This window comes from Bubalus kerabau, chromosome 5, assembly GCF_029407905.1.
Source record: "Bubalus kerabau isolate K-KA32 ecotype Philippines breed swamp buffalo chromosome 5, PCC_UOA_SB_1v2, whole genome shotgun sequence".
Taxonomy (NCBI): Eukaryota; Metazoa; Chordata; class Mammalia; order Artiodactyla; family Bovidae; genus Bubalus; species Bubalus kerabau.
The window spans coordinates 25,717,435-25,734,780 of record NC_073628.1 but is presented as its reverse complement, the minus strand read 5'-3'; positions in this window follow the sequence as shown (position 1 = coordinate 25,734,780).

Here is a 17,346-nt window from a genome sequence, read left to right as displayed (position 1 = left end):
CAATGTGATTTAAGCTACATTAAAGCTATATTTTTCATATAAGAGAATAAATAATGGAGTCAGAGTTAACCCTATATATATATAGACAGATATCAGAACTCAAAAAATGGAACAAATGTATCTCTAAAGTTTCTACTGTACCAGGGGATCCCATCATCAGGATAAATCACAGTCAGGTTAGATAACGTACGAAAATTTTCATCAGGTGAATTGCAAGGTAGCCTGAGACCTGAGGCAGGAATATCATTGAGAGGTATGTGTTTGACTTGTCTGTCCATGCAATAGCAACTTACTTGCTATTCGTAGGTCCTTATTACTATTTCATATATACATCTATGTATTTATGTTGTGAACAATGCAGGGCTTAGTGGTACCAACTTCTCACTCAGCCCCTGCACAGTCAAAAATCCATATAAAACTTTGACTTCCCAGAAACTTAATGACCAATAATCTACCGCTAACCTTCCCTTACTGATGGCATAGCAATAAATTAACAAATATTTTGTATGTTATATGTACCATATACTATACTTGTATAATAAACTAAAGAAAAGAAAATGCTATAAAGAAAATTATAAGAAAATACACTTATTGTACTGTATTTATGGATATTGCAAGTTTATGTCAACTGTTTACAAAAGGAATCACCTGTTTTAGCACTATTTTAATGTTGTCATTCAGGATGGAAGACACTGTAGGTGTTACTCATATCACTAATAGTAGACATCAAAATGAAAAGATAAGTGAAAAAGAAATTCACCTTTATTTACAGCTATAACAATTCATGCATTGATAATGAAGATGTAGTTAAATGATTGCTTCAAGGTAGCCTAGTTCATACACTAATGAATGAATTGTTAGAAAACTCTTATGTGATACAGTATTATAGCTATATTCATTGTACAATATTAACAACATTGTTACTTAAAAAAAAACCATATATCTGTGATGATAGGCTAATGTTTCTTCCATTATGATGAAGAGAGGCATTCTGTATGGGAATGTAACTCTTTGAAAGTAAAGTTGTAAAATGGTACAAAAGCTAACACAATATTAGTTTTATGTTAAATGTCACTCATCTTTGCCTCTTTAAGGATATACTAGTATCTCCATATGTTTTATGTATTCATGACATACCTAACAGTTTCTTAATTTTTTTGATATTTCTAGGCTATGATTTCTAGGTGACTTTTTTCAAATTGTTGCAACCTCCAAAAACTTTCCAATATATTTATTCAAAAACTCTGTAAATGGATGAGTGTTCAAACTTGTTTTATTCAAGGTTCAACCATATGTGTGTGTGTGTGTGTGTGTGTACATATATGAGAGAGACTTGATGACTACATTTAGATGGAAGTCTAACAATCCCCAAGTAACTTAACTCTGAATAAGTTTAAGAAGGGAAACAAGAGGAAATAAGAGAAATACACCTTTCTAAGAACTCACCTTCTAGTATGTGATTCATTTCAGTATAAAACTGATCTGTGCTTTTGGTTGTTGTTGTTTATACCAAAATCTTACTTCCTACATGCTATGTTGAGATACTTGTTTGCAGGTTACAACTAAAGGAACAGATACTCCTGTGATTGCTCAGTGAGAAAGAGTGCTTGATTTCTGTTCAAGAACCCCACTAGTTTAAATGCAGAGAATGGGAACTAACACAGCTGGATGGGTAGGAGATTATCTTGATTTAGTGTCTCAAGGGATAGGATTACTCTTGAGTCTTCAGGTTCCCTTGATAAGCAGAGGAACAACAGAAAGATTAATAAAAGGTTTTAAATAATCATGCATATTTCTCCTATGTGCTGGTTACTTGAATCATCTTGAGAAGAGTTCATGTCTTTCAGAAACTAATATTTATACCTAAGAAGAAAGAAGGATCCAGTTACCCCATCCCCTCAAAGGGGATGCAGGTAGACTTGTAACTGCTTTCTCTGAACTTAAAATGGTCCAGAAATTATAACTCTCATCACCTGCTGCCACTCTTCATCTCACTGTCTCTCTTCCACCATCTTCTTCAGGTGGCTTAAAACATCTACATTTCCAAAGATTTTTATTATTTAAAATTTTAGAGAGACTTTTCCTATAGAAATACCTAAAGATAATTATTTCCAAGTTGATAATTAACAATAATAAGATTCTATTGCTGACACATGTTTTATGGTGGCATGACAACTAAAAGCCAACAGAATATCCCTAAGGAGGAATGGGTGAACAAAATATGCTACATTATAAAATATCAAGCAGCTATTTAAAAGATTGTAACAACAGCAGTTAACTTTGTAGGGTTTTCATGAGATATTTTCATGGGGGCATATATGATGCACAGAGTGTAGATAACATTGTGCCATTTTTGTAAAGAAAACAATGACAGTTTATATATTTTAAAAGTATTGATAAAGGAGCATAAAAATATAATTATTAAACTAATCTGGGGTTGAGGGGTGGGAATGAAGGAAAACTAAAAAAAAAGCAAAAATGCAAAAATAATAATATAGCATATATGATATAATGTAATTGTATTTAAATTATATACATTATCATATGCATAAAGAAACCAGAAAATATAAGAATTAGATATTGATTTACTGATTGAAGAGTGGCCCATAATATAATTTTTAAGTGAAAGAAAGAAGGGTAAACAAAATTTTATGTGTCAGCTAAAGCATACCATTATACTTTCTCATACACACTCACACGCAACAACCCAGAAAAGCCAAAGAACCAAACTTGTAAAAGGAATAGGAAACTGGTAGAATTATTGCAAAATCATGCCAATGAATATCTGGTGAGGGTCCACTGCTATCTCCATGCAGTTTAGCCCTACAGAGGGTCACCACAAACATAAACCTCCTAAAGCATGGCTGGCATGAAGTCAGTCCTGCCTTTCAAAACCAGATGTTGCCAATGCTATCACTGCGTCATCCAAATTCATTCTCCCTTATATGTGCTTGTTATTGCTGCTTGCTTCTGATCCAAAGTCAAGATTGACAAATTCTGCTGTTCAAGGCTAGATCCCATACCCACCTTCTGTATTTGCTGTGAAAGTGAAAGTCACTCAGTCATGTCCGACTCTTGGCTACCCTATGGACTATAGAGCCCATGGAATTCTCCAGGACAGAACACTTGAGTGGGTAGCCAGTCCATTCTCCAGGGGATCTTCCCAACCCAGGGATCGAATCCAGGTCTCCCACATTGCAGGCAGATTCTTTACCAGCTGAGCAACCAGGGAAGCCCAAGAATACTGGAGTGGGGAGCCATTCCCTTCTACAGGGGATCTTCCCAACCCAGGAATCAAACCAGGGTCTCCTGCACTGCAGACGGATTTTTTACCAGCTGAGCTACATGAATGGGAAACTATCTGGTATTTTGGCTTCTATAGCAGAAAGCATTGCCACATGCACAGAGAGTATAGAAGATACACAGCCAAAATATATGAATAAGCAAATACATCAATAACAATCCATGACAGTTCACCACAAAGATCACTTACAAGTTGTAAACATACTACCCCTTGGATTTATACACACACAATATCAGCACCTAAAATAATGCAAGTTAATTCCTCATGTCACTCCTCTCAGAGAAAATGTCATGCCAATATATCACCGTTTATTTCATACAGATCAAATCTGTAGTCTCAAAAAATGTATAGATGTGTAGTCCAGGTTCGATGCACGATACTAGATGCTTGGGGCTGGTGCACTGGGACGACCCAGAGGGTTGGTATGGGGAGGGAGGAGGGAGGAGGGTTCAGGATGGGGAACACATGTATACCTGTGGCGGATTCATTTCGATATTTGGCAAAACCAATACAATATTGTAAAGTTTAAAAATAAAAAAAAGTGTAGATGCATTTTGTCCATAAATCACAAAACGTGACACATGGATAAAATAATAAAGTTATCATGAACCTGTCTTATATATGACAATGGAGTGAATGGAGGGGAGAAAATTAAAACACAAAAATAAATATGCACTGAAACAATGCAGAAAACACATGGAGAAGGTTGGATACTAATTTCCCAAATGGTTAGGAGGTAACAGCTAATATTCATGACACTCGCTTCTTCAACATTTTATTATCAGGAAATTCAACATGCCAGTGTTGCCAAAAAGGTGAATCAAACCATTATTTCTGCAACACACAAACATGTTTGAGCTCGCTAAATTAGGTTACAGTCATTTGCTGTTAATTTTTCCTTCTGGATATAGTCAAATGCAGAGGCATCCCATGGAGTTACCTAGATTCACTGTCTGGATTGGGCTTCCCCAGTGGCTTAGTGGTAAAGAATTCCCCTCTATGCAGGAGATGCAGGAGATACAGGTTCAATCCATAGGCCAGGAAGATCCCTTGGCAGAGGAATGGAAACCCATTCCAGTATGCTTGCCTGGAGAATTCTATGGACAGAAGAGCCTGGTGGGCTACAGTCCATAGGGTCACAAAGAGTTGGACATGACTGAAGCAACTGAGCACAGCACTGCACTGTCTGAGTAAGGAAGAGGGCAAAGTACGAAATTACTGCCTATGTGTTAGTACAGTATCAGCATGTTGTTCAGTAGAGGGATAAAAGCCAGTCATTCTACAATTTTGTGTTCATATGACAGGCCAGATAACTCTCATAATACATTATGCCAAGAAAGTCTCCATATGAAAATAAGAAGGCATGTTTTCCCTTATATGTCAGGACCTCATTGAGATTATTTGAACTATTTATTTAGTGCTTCAAGAATAAAATGAAATAAAAGAAACTTCAGGATAAATTAGAAGTTTGTGGTTAACGTAAACAGCCTGCTATATATAAAATAGATAAATAACAAGGGCCTATTTTATAGAACAGTAACTATATTCAATATCTTATAATAACCTATAATGGAAAATAATTTTAATATATATATATATGCATATATACATATATATGAGTTCACATGTATATATGTAACTAAATCATATTTTGTACACCTGAAAAACCTAAACATTGTGAATAAACTATACTTCAGTACAAAGTGGTTAACAAAAAGAAACAAGTAAATAATAAGAATAAACAAAACAAGTAAAAATAAATAAAAAATAAGATGAAAAATTCTGGCCTCTCCTTACCTAGTTCCCCACAAATGTGGCCACAACCACTGATATTCAGGCTCAAAACCACTATATTTTTTTGAGCATAATTACTTTTATTTTATTTTTTAATATAAATTTATTTTATTTTATTTTATTTTATTTTTTTTTTGCTTTTTACCAGTTTTATTTTTTTTTTAATTTAATTTTATTTTTAAACTTTACATAACTGTATTAGATTTGCCAAATATCAAAATGAATCCGCCACAGGTATACATGTGTTCCCCATCCTGAGCCCTCCTCCCTCCTCCCTCCCCATTCCATCCCTCTGGGTCGTCCCAGTGCACCAGCCCCAAGCATCCAGTATCGTGCATCGAACCTGGACTGGCAACTCATTTCATACATGATATTTTACATGTTTCAATGCCATTCTCCCAAATCTTCCCACCCTCTCCCTCTCCCACAGAGTCCATAAGACTGTTCTATACATCAGTGTCTCTTTTGCTGTCTCGTACACAGGGTTATTGTTACCATCTTTCTAAATTCCATATATATGCGGTAGTATACTGTATTGGTGTTTTTCTTTCTGGCTTACTTCACTCTGTATAATAGGCTCCAGTTTCATCCACCTCATTAGAACTGATTCAAATGTATTCTTTTTAATGGCTGAATAATACTCCATTGTGTATATGTACCACAGCTTGCTTATCCATTCATCTGCTGATGGACATCTAGGTTGCTTCCATGTCCTGGCTATTATAAACAGTGCTGCGATGAACATTGGGGTACTCGTGTCTCTTTCCCTTCTGGTTTTCTCAGTGTGTATGCCCAGCAGTGGGATTGCTGGATCATAAGGCAGTTCTATTTCCAGTTTTTTAAGGAATCTCCACACTGTTCTCCATAGTGGCTGTACTAGTTTGCATTCCCACCAACAGTGTAAGAGGGTTCCCTTTTCTCCACACCCTCTCCAGCATTTATTACTTGTAGACTTTTGGATCGCAGCCATTCTGACTGGTGTGAAATGGTACCTCATAGTGGTTTTGGTTTGCACTTCTCTGATAATGAGTGATGTTGAGCATCTTTTCATGTGTTTGTTAGCCATCTGTATGTCTTCTTTGGAGAAATGTCTATTTAGTTCTTTGGCCCATTTTTTGATTGGGTCATTTCTTTTTCTGGAGTTGAGCTGTAGGAGTTGCTTGTATATTCTCGAGATTAGTTGTTTGTCAGTTGCTTCATTTGCTATTATCTTCTCCCATTCTGAAGGCTGTCTTTTCACCTTGCTGATAATTTCCTTTGATGTGCAGAAGCTTTTAAGGTTAATTAGGTCCCATTTGTTTATTTTTGCTTTTATTTCCAATATTCTGGGAGGTGGGTCATAGAGGATCCTGCTGTGATGTATGTCAGAGAGTGTTTTGCCTATGTTCTCCTCTAGGAGTTTTATAGTTTCTGGTCTTATGTTTAGATCTTTAATCCATTTTGAGTTTATTTTTGTGTATGGTGTTAGAAAGTGTTCTAGTTTCATTCTTTTACAAGTGGTTGACCAGAGTTCCCAGCACCACTTGTTAAAGAGATTGTCTTTAATCCATTGTATATTCTTGCCTCCTTTGTCGAAGATAAGGTGTCCATATGTGCGTGGATTTATCTCTGGGCTTTCTATTTTGTTCCATTGATCTATATTCCTGTCTTTGTGCCAGTACCATACTGTCTTGATAACTGTGGCTTTGTAGTAGAGCCTGAAGTCAGGTAGGTTGATTCCTCCAGTTCCATTCTTCTTTCTCAAGATCGCTTTGGCTATTCGAGGTTTTTTGTTTTTCCATACAAATTGTGAAATTATTTGTTCTAGCTCTGTGAAGAATGCTGTTGGTAGCTTGATAGGGATTGCATTGAATCTATAGATTGCTTTGGGTAGTATACTCATTTTCACTACATTGATTCTTCCAATCCATGAACATGGTATATTTCTCCATCTGTTAGTGTCCTCTTTGATTTCTTTCACCAGTGTTTTATAGTTTTCTATATATAGGTCTTTAGATTCTTTAGGTAGATATATTCCTAAGTATTTTATTCTTTCCGTTGCAATGGTGAATGGAATTGTTTCCTTAATTTCTCTTTCTGTTTTCTCGTTATTAGTGTATAGGAATGCAAGGGATTTCTGTGTGTTGATTTTATATCCTGCAACTTTACTATAGTCATTGATTAGTTCTAGTAATTTTCTGGTGGAGTCTTTAGGGTTTTCTATGTAGAGGATCATGTCATCTGCAAACAGTGAGAGCTTTACTTCTTCTTTTCCAATTTGGATTCCTTTTATTTCTTTTTCTGCTCTGATTGCTGTGGCCAAAACTTCCAAAACTATGTTGAATAGTAATGGTGAAAGTGGGCACCCTTGTCTTGTTCCTGACTTTAGAGGAAATGCTTTCAATTTTTCACCATTGAGGATAATGTTTGCTGTGGGTTTGTCATATATAGCTTTGATTATGTTGAGGTATGTTCCTTCTATTCCTGCTTTCTGGAGAGTTTTGATCATAAATGGATGTTGAATTTTGTCAAAGGCTTTCTCTGCATCTATTGAGATAATCATATGGTTTTTATTTTTCAATTTGTTAATGTGGTGTATTACATTGATTGATTTGCGGATATTGAAGAATCCTTGCATCCCTGGGATAAAGCCCACTTGGTCATGGTGTATGATCTTTTTAATGTGTTGTTGGATTCTGATTGCTAGAATTTTGTTAAGGCTTTTTGCATCTATGTTCATCAGTGATATTGGCCTGTAGTTTTCTTTTTTTGTGGGCTCTTTGTCAGGTTTTGGTATTAGGGTGATGGTGGCCTCATAGAATGAGTTTGGAAGTTTACCATCCTCTGCAATTTTCTGGAAGAGTTTGAGCAGGATAGGTGTTAGCTCCTCTCTAAATTTTTGGTAGAATTCAGCTGTGAAGCCGTCTGGACCTGGGCTTTTGTTTGCTGGAAGATTTTTGATTACAGTTTCAATTTCCGTGCTTGTGATGGGTCTGTTAAGATTTTCTATTTCTTCCTGGTCGAGTTTTGGAAAGTTGTACTTTTCTAAGAATTTGTCCATTTCTTCCTCGTTGTCCATTTTATTGGCATATAATTGTTGATAGTAGTCTCTTATGATCCTTTGTATGTCTGTGTTGTCTGTTGTGATCTCTCCATTTTCATTTCTAATTTTATTGATTTGATTTTTCTCCCTTTGTTTCTTGATGAGTCTGGCTAATGGTTTGTCAATTTTATTTATCCTTTCAAAGAACCAGCTTTTGGTTTTGTTGATTTTTGCTATGCTCTCTTTTGTTTCTTTTGCATTTATTTCTGCTCTAATTTTTAAGATTTCTTTCCTTCTACTAACCCTGGGGTTTTTTAATTGGAGGCTAATTACTTTGCAATATTGTATTGGTTTTGCCATACATCAACATGAATCTGCCATGGGTGTACATATGTTCCCCATCCTGAACCCCCCTCCCTCCTCCCTCCCCATACCATCCCTCTGGGTGATCCCAGTGCACCAGCCCCGAGCATCCTGTATCATGCATCGAACCTGGACTGGCAATTTGTTTCATATATAATAGTATACATGTTTCAATGCCATTCTCCCAAATCATCCCACCCCTCTGCCTCTCCCACAGAGTCCAAAAGATTATTCTATACATTTGTGTCTCTTTTGCTGTCTTGCATACAGGGTTATCATTACCATCTTTCTAAATTCCATATATATATGTGTTAGTATACTGTATTGCTGTTTTTCTTTCTGGATAACTTCACTCCGTGTAATAGGCTCCAGTTTCATCCACCTCATTAGAACTGATTCAAATGTATTCTTTTTAATGGTTGAGTAATACTCCATTGTGTATATGTACCACAGCTTTCTTATCCATTCGTCTGCTGATGGACATCTAGGTTGCTTCCATGTCCTGACTATTATAAACAGTGCTGCGATGAACATTGTGATACATGTGCCTCTTTCAATTCTGATTTCCTCAATGTGTACGCCCAGCAGTGGGATTTCTGGGCCATCAGATCAGATCAGATCAGATCAGTTGCTCAGTCATGTCCGACTCTTTGCGACCCCATGAATCGCAGCACCCCAGGCCTCCCTGTCTATCAGCAACTCCCGAAGTTCACTGAGACTCATGTCCATTGAGTCAGTGTTGCCATCCAGCCATCTCATCCTCTGTCGTCCCCTTCTCCTCCTGCCCTCAATCCCTCCCAGCATCAGAGTCTTTTCCAATGAGTCAACTCTTCGTATGAGGTGGCCAAAGTATTCTGGGTCATATGGCAGTTCTATTTCGAGTTTTTTAAGGACTCTCCACACTGTTCTCCATAGTGGCTGTACTAGTTTGCATTCCCACCAACAGTGTAAGAGTGTTCTTTTTCTCCACACCCTCTCCAGCATTTATTGCTTGTAGACTTTTGGATCGCAGCCATTCTGACTGGTGTGAAATGGTACCTCATTGTGGTTTTGATTTGCATTTCGCTGATAATGAGTGATGTTGAGCATCTTTTCATGTGTTTGTTAGCCATCTGTATGTCTTCTTTGGAGAAATGTCTATTTAGTTCTTTGGCCCATTTTTTGATTGGGTTGTTTATTTTTCTGGAATTGAGCTGCAAGAGTTGCTTGTATATTTATGAGATTAGTTGTTTGTCAGTTGCTTCATTTGCTATTACTTTCTCCCATTCTGAAGGCTGTCTTTTCACCTTGCTTATAGTTTCCTTTGTTGTGCAGAAGCTTTTAGTTTAATTAGGTCCCATTTGTTTATTTTTGCTTTTATTTCCAATATTCTGGGAGGTGGGTCATAGAGGATCCTGTTGTGATGTATGTCAGAGAGTGTTTTGCCTATGTTCTCCTCTAGGAATTTTATAGTTTCTGGTCTTACATTTGGATCTTTAATCCATTTTGAGTTTATTTTTGGAATGGAGAAGGAAATGGCAACCCACTGCAGTGTTCTTGCCTGGAGAATCCCATGGATGGAGGGCTGGTGGGCTATAGTCTACGGGGTTGCAAAGAGTCAGACATGACTAAGCAACTAACACACACACACATGGTGTTAGAAAGTGTTCTAGTTTCATTCTTTAACAAGTGGTTGACCAATTTTCCCAGCACCACTTGTTAAAGAGATTATCTTTTCTCCATTGTATAATCTTGCCTCCTTTGTCAAAGATAAGGTGTCCATAGGTGCGTGGATTTATCTCTGGGCTTTCTATTTTGTTCCATTGATCTATATTTCTGTCTTTGTGCCAGTACCATACTGTCTTGATAACTGTGGCTTTGTAGTAGAGCCTGAAGTCAGGCAGGTTGATTCCTCCAGTTCCATTCTTCTTTCTCAAGATTGCTTTGGCTATTTGAGGTATTTTGTATTTCCATACCAATTGTGAAATTATTCGTTCTAGCTCTGTGAAAAATACTGTTGGTAGCTTGATAGGGATTGCATTGAATCTACAGATTGCTTTGGGTAGTATACTCATTTTCATTATATTGATTCTTCCAATCCATGAACATGGTATATTTCTCCATCTACTAGTGTCCTCTTTGATTTCTTTCACCAGTGTTTTATAGTTTTCTATATATAGGTCTTTAGTTTCTTTAGGTAGATATATTTGTACGTATTTTATTCTTTTCATTGCAATGGTGAATGGAATTGTTTCCTTAATTTCTCTTTCTATTTTCTCATTATTAGTGTATAGGAATGCCAGGGATTTCTGTGTGTTGATTTCATATCCTGCAACTTTACTATATTCATTGATTAGCTCTAGTAATTTTCTGGTGGAGTCTTTAGGGTTTTCTATGTAGAGGATCATGTCATCTGCAAATAGTGAGAGTTTTACTTCTTCTTTTCCAATTTGGATTCCTTTTATTTCTTTTTCTGTTCTGATTGCTGTGGCCAAAACTTCCAAAACTATGTTGAATAGTAATGGTGAGAGTGGGCACCCTTGTCTTGTTCCTGACTTTAGGGGAAATGCTTTCAATTTTTCACCATTGAGGATAATGTTTGCTGTGGGTTTGTCATATATTATATTGAGGTATGTGCCTTCTATTCCTGCTTTCTGGAGAGGTTTTTTTTTTTCATAAATGGATTTTTAATTTTGTCAAAGGCTTTCTCTGCATCTATTGAGATAATCATATGTCTTTTATTTTTCAATTTGTTAATGTGGTGTATTACACTGATTGCTTTGCAGATATTGAAGAATCCTTGCATCCCCAGGATAAAGTCCACTTGGTCATGGTGTATGATATTTTTAATATGTTGTTGGATTCTGATTGCTAGAATTTTGTTAAGGATTTTTGCATCTATGCTCATCCATGATATTGGCCTGTAGTTTTCTTTTTTTGTGGCATCTTTGTCAGGTTTTGGTATTAGGGTGGTGGTGGCCTCATAGAATGAGCTTGGTAGTTTACCTTCCTCTGAAACTTTCTGGAAGAATTTGAGTAGGATAGGTGTTAGCTCTTCTGTAAGTTTTTGGTAGAATTAAGCTGTGAAGCCATCTGGACCTGGGCTTTTGTTTGCTGGAAGATTTCTGATTACTCTTTCAATTTCCATGCTTGTAATGGGGCTGTTAAGATTTTCTATTTCTTCCTGGTTCATTTTTGGAAAGTTGTATTTTTCTAAGAATTTGCCCATTTCTACCACGTTGTCCATTTTATTGACATATAATTGCTGATAGTAGTCTCTTATGACCCTTTGTATTTCTGTGTTGTCTGTCGTGATCTCTCCATTTTCATTTCTAATTTTATTGATTTGATTTTTCTCCCTTTGTTTCTTGATGAGTCTGGCTAATGGTTTGTCAATTTTATTTATCCTTTCAAAGAACCAGCTTTTGGCTTTGTTGACTTGGCTATGGTCTCTCTTGTTTCTTTTGCATTTATTTCTGTCCTAATTTTTAAGATTTCTTTCCATCTACTAACCCTGGGGTTCTTCATTTCTTTATTTTCTAGTTGCTTTAGGTGTTCAGTTCAGTTCAGTCGCTCAGTCGTGTCTGACTCTTTGCGACCCCATGAATCGCAGCGTGCCAGGTTTCCCTGTCCATCCAGGCCTCACTGTCCATCACCAACTCCTGGAGTTCACTCAGACTCATGTCCATCGAGTCAGTAATGCCATCCAGCCATCTCATCCTCTGTCGTCCCCTTCTCCTCTTGCCTCCAATCCCTCCTAGCATCAGAGTCTTTTCCAATGAGTCAACTCTTCACATGAGGTGTCCAAAGTACTAGAGTTTCAGCTTTAGCATCATTCCTTCCAAAGAAATCCCAGGGCTGATCTCCTTCAGAATGGACTGATTAGATCTCCTTGCAGTCCAAGGGACTCTCAAGAGTCTTCTCCAACACCACAGTTCAAAAGCATCAATTCTTTGGTGCCCAACCTTCTTCACAGTCCAACTCTCACATCCATACATGACCACAGGAAAAACCATAGCCTTGACTAGATGGACCATGTTGGCAAAGTAATGTCTCTGCTTTTGTATATGCTATCTAGGTTGGTCATAACTTTCCTTCCAAGGAGTAAGTGTCTTTTAATTTCATGGCTGCTTTCACCATCTGCAGTGATTTTGGAGACCCCAAAAATAAAGTCTGACACTGTTTCCCCATCTATTTGCCATGAAGTGATGGGACCAGATGCCATGATCTTTGTTTTCTGAATGTTGAGTTTTAAGCCAACTTTTTCACTCTCCACTTTCACTTTCATCAAGAGGCTTTTGAGTTCCTCTTCACTTTCTGCCATAAGGGTGGTGTCATCTGCATATCTGAGGTGATTGATATTTCTCCTGGCAATCTTGATTCCAGCTTGTGTTTCTTCCAGTCCAGCATTTCTCACGATGTACTCTGCATATAAGTTAAATAAACAGGGTGACAATATACAGCCCTGACATACTCCTTTTCCAATTGGAACCAGTCTGTTGGTCCATGTCCAGTTCTAACAGTTGCTTCCTGACCAGCATATGGGTTTCTCAAGAGGCAGGTCAGGTGGTCTGGTATTCCCATCTCTTTCAGAATTTTCCCCAGTTTATTGTGATCCACACAGTCAAAGGCTTTGGCCTAGTCAATAAAGCAGAAATAGATGTTTTTCTGGAACTCTCTTGCTTTTTCCATGATCCAGCATAGGTTATTTATTTGACTTTTTTCTTGTTTCTTGAGGTATGCCTGTATTGCTATGAACTTTCCCCTTAGCACTGCTTTTACAGTATCCCATAGGCTTTGGCTTGTGTTTTCATTTTCATTCGCTTCTATGCATATTTTGATTTCTTCTGTGATTTGTTGGTTATTCAGAAGTGTATTGTTCAGCCTCCATATGCTGGAATTTTTAATGTTTTTCTCCTGTAATTGAGATCTAATCTTACTGCATTGTGGTCAGAAAAGATGTTTGGAATGATTTCAATTTTTTTGAACTTACCAAGGCTAGATTTATGGCCCAGGATGTGATCTATCCTGGAGAAGTTTCTGTGTGTGCTTGAGAAAAAGGTGAAATTCATTGTTTTGGGGTGAAATGTCCTATAGATTAGGACATTAGGGCTAACTGGTCTATTGTATCATTTAAAGTTTGTGTTTCCTTGTTAATTTTCTGTTTAGTTGATCTATCCATAGGTGTGAGTGGGGTATTAAAGTCTCCTACTATTATTGTGTTATTGTTTATTTCCCCTTTCATACTTGTTAGCATTTGTCTTACATATTGTGGCGCTCCTATGTTGGGTGCATATATATTTATAATTGTTATATCTTCTTGGATTGGTCCTTTGATCATTATGTAGTGTCCTTCTTTGTCTCTTTTCACAGCCTTTGTTTTAAAGTCTATTTCATCTGATACGAGTATTGCTACTCCTGCTTTCTTTTGGTCTCTATTTTCATGGAATATCTTTTTCCAGCCCTTCACTTTCAGTCTGTATGTGTCCCCTGTTTTGAGGTGGGTCTCTTGTAGACAACATATGTAGGGGTCTTGTTTTTGTATCCATTCAGCCAGTCTTTGTCTTTCAGTTGGGGCATTCAACCCATTTACGTTTAAGGTAATTATCAATAAGTATGATCCAGTTGCCATTTATTTTATTGTTTTGGGTTCGAGTTTATACACTCCTTTTGTGCTTCCTGTCTAGAGAATATCCTTTAGCATTTGTTGGAAAGCTGTTTTGGTGGTGCTGAATTCTCTCAGCTTTTGCTTGTCTGAAAAGCTTTTGATTTCTCCTTCATACTTGAATGAGATCCTTGCTGGGTACAATAATCTGGGCTGTAGGTTATTTTCTTTCCTCACTTTAAGTATGTCTTGCCATTCCCTCCTGGCCTGAAGAGTTTCTATTGAAAGATCAGCTGTTATCCTTATGGGAATCCCCTTGTGTGTTATTTGTTGTTTTTCCCTTGCTGCTTTTAATATTTGTTCTTTGTGTTTGATCTTTGTTAATTTGATTAATATGTGTCTTCAGGTGTTTCACCTTGGGTTTATCTTGTTTGGGACTCTCTGGGTTTCTTGGACTTGGGTGATTATTTCCTTCCCCATTTTAGGGAAGTTTTCAACTATTAATCTCCTCAAGTGTTTTCTCATGGTCTTTCTTTTTGTCTTCTTCTTCTGGGACTCCTATGGTTCGCATGTTGGGGCGTTTAACATTGTCCCAGAGGTCTCTGAGATTGTCCTCATTTCTTTTAATTAGTTATTTTTTTTTCGTCTCTGATTCATTTATTCCTACCTTTCTATTTTCTACCTCACTTATCCTATCTTCTGCCTCTGTTATTCTACTGTTGGTTCCCTCCAGAGTGTTTTTGATCTCATTTATTGCATTATTCATTATATATTGACTCTTTTTTATTTCTTCTATGTCCTTGTTAAACCTTTCTTGCACCTTCTCAATCCTCTCCAGGCTATTTATCTGTAACTCCATTTTGTTTTCAAGATTTTGGATCATTTTCATTATCATTATTCAGAATTCTTTATCAGGTAGATTCCCTATCTCTTCCTCTTTTGTTAGGTTTGGTGGGCATTTATCCCATTCTTTTACCTGCTTGGTATTCCTCTGTCTCTTCATCTTGTTTATATTGCTGTGTTTGGGGTGACCTTTCTGTATTCTGGCAGTTTGTGGAGTTCTCTTTATTGTGGAGTTTCCTCACTGTGGGTGGGGTTGTATTGGTGGCTTGTCAAGGTTTCCTGGTTAGGGAAGCTTGTGTCGGTGTTCTGGTGGGTGGAGCTGTATTTCTTCTCTCTGGAGTGCAATGAAGTGTCCAGTAATGAGTTATGATATATCAGTGGGGTTGGAGTGACTTTGGGCAGCCTGTATATTGAAGCTCAGGGCTGTGTTCCTTTGTTGCTGGAGAATTTGCATGGTATGTCTTGCTCTGGAACTCATTTGCCCTTGGGTGGTGCTTGGTTTCAGTGTAGGAATGGAGGTGTTTGATGAGATCCTATTGATTAATGTTTCCTGGAGTCAGGAGTTTTCTGTTGTTCTCAGGATTTGGATTTAAGCCTCCTGCCTTTGGTTTTCAGTCTTCTTCTTACAGTAGCTTCAAGACTTCTCCATCTATACAGCACTGATGCTTCTCAAGATCTATAGGCCCCTTCCTATGTAGTCGGTGCTAACTACAGGGTTTTAATCTATTGCACCTGTCACTTCCAAGGCATACCCTCGGTTTGTTTTAGCTTCTGTTTGCTGATCTCTTTAGTGTCTAATTTCTGTCCTGACACAAGGGGGCGGTGGTGGACACTTTTTAGGCTCACTTGTTCAGTTGTGCTGTGGGGAGGGAGAAACACTGCAAACAAATAACACTGGCATGTGCTCGCAGTGTCTCAGCCACAGTGGGTTTGCCCCTGCTCACGGCGTATGTGCTTTCCCTGTCTACACTGCTTAGGCTCTAGGTTGCTCTGTCGGGAACTGTCTGAGGCTGGCCCTGGGTTGTATGCACTCCCCAGGTCTAAGCTGCTCAGGTTCAGGCACTAGGGTACTCCTCAGATGTACAGACTTGGTTAGGCCTGCGTTTTGTGCCCTTCCCAGGCCCAAGCAGCTCAGGTGAGCAGGTGTTTGGCGAGTGCAGTTGCTGCGACTTATCGCCTCTCCCGTCCCTGCCGCTTGGTTTTCTGGGTGTACAACCGGCCCACCTTCTCAGGTGGATGTCCACCGTCCAGAATCCCAAGAAATCTTAGTTAGCAACGAAGCCTGCTTGCAGTTTGGTAGATGATGCCTCTCTGGGGCCGCTATTGCCCTGTTCTGGCTCTGGCTGCTCTCGCCTTCCTGTCTCTAGCGGGGGATGGGCTGGTCCACAGCCGGCTAGCTCTAGTCAGTCCTTTGTTCTGTGAGCGGGCCTGGCGGTGTCTTAGGTTAGGGCTTTTCGCGGGGTAGCTAGCCCAGTCTGGTTTCCTATCTGAAGTTAGTTCCCTCAGATTGCCCTAGGGGCATTCAGGCTGGGTCCTTTCTCTAAGCAATGCAGCCCGCGCTTCCCTGCCCAGTCCCTGCTTGCTGGTGGCGGATGTAGGCGTCTGCGCTGTTTCTCCACTGGGAGTTACCATTGGGCATGTAATCTATGGGTTTTAATTATCTATTTATTTTTCCTTCTGGTTATGTTGCCCTCTGAGGTTCCAAGGCTCACCACCAGACTCACCAGTGAAAGTGTTTCCTGGTGTTTGGAAACCTCTCTTTTTTAAGACTCCCTTCCTGGGACAGATCTCTGTCCCTATCTCTTTTGTCTCTCTTTTTATCTTTTATATTTCTTCCTACCTCCTTTTGAATACAATGGGCTGTTTTTCTGGGTGCCTGATGTCCTCTACTGGCATTCAGAAGTTGTTTTGTGGAATTTATTCAACATTCAAATGTTCTTTTCATGAATCTGTGGGGGAGAAAGTGGTCTCCCCGTCCTATTCCTCTGCCATCTTAGGACCGCCCCCCATGTCCAGTTCTAACTGTTGCTTCTTGACCTGCATACAGGTTTCTCAGGAATGATGAAAGCTGAGCTAAACTTTCAACACATTGTGTTGTATTTTGATGTATTCTCTTGAGACTCTCCTTGAAATAACTGAAATAACTTCTGTGGAGCCCTGAACTTGTTCTCAGAGACATTATTATGGTGTTGTTCCTCTGTTAACCTGAATTTTAAAATATTGTTTGTAGTAACATGATGTGTATGATTGATTCCTTGAAGCTGTTTTCTTTGAGTTTATTAGGACTTGAAAAGGATCCTAAATTATAGAAGTAAATAGTTAAATTATAAGAAGTAAATAGTTAACATAGAATCTGGCTCAACTCCATAATGAATAGGGACAACTGAGAGTGGAAAAGCTGGCTTAAAACTCAACAATAAAGACACTAAGATCATG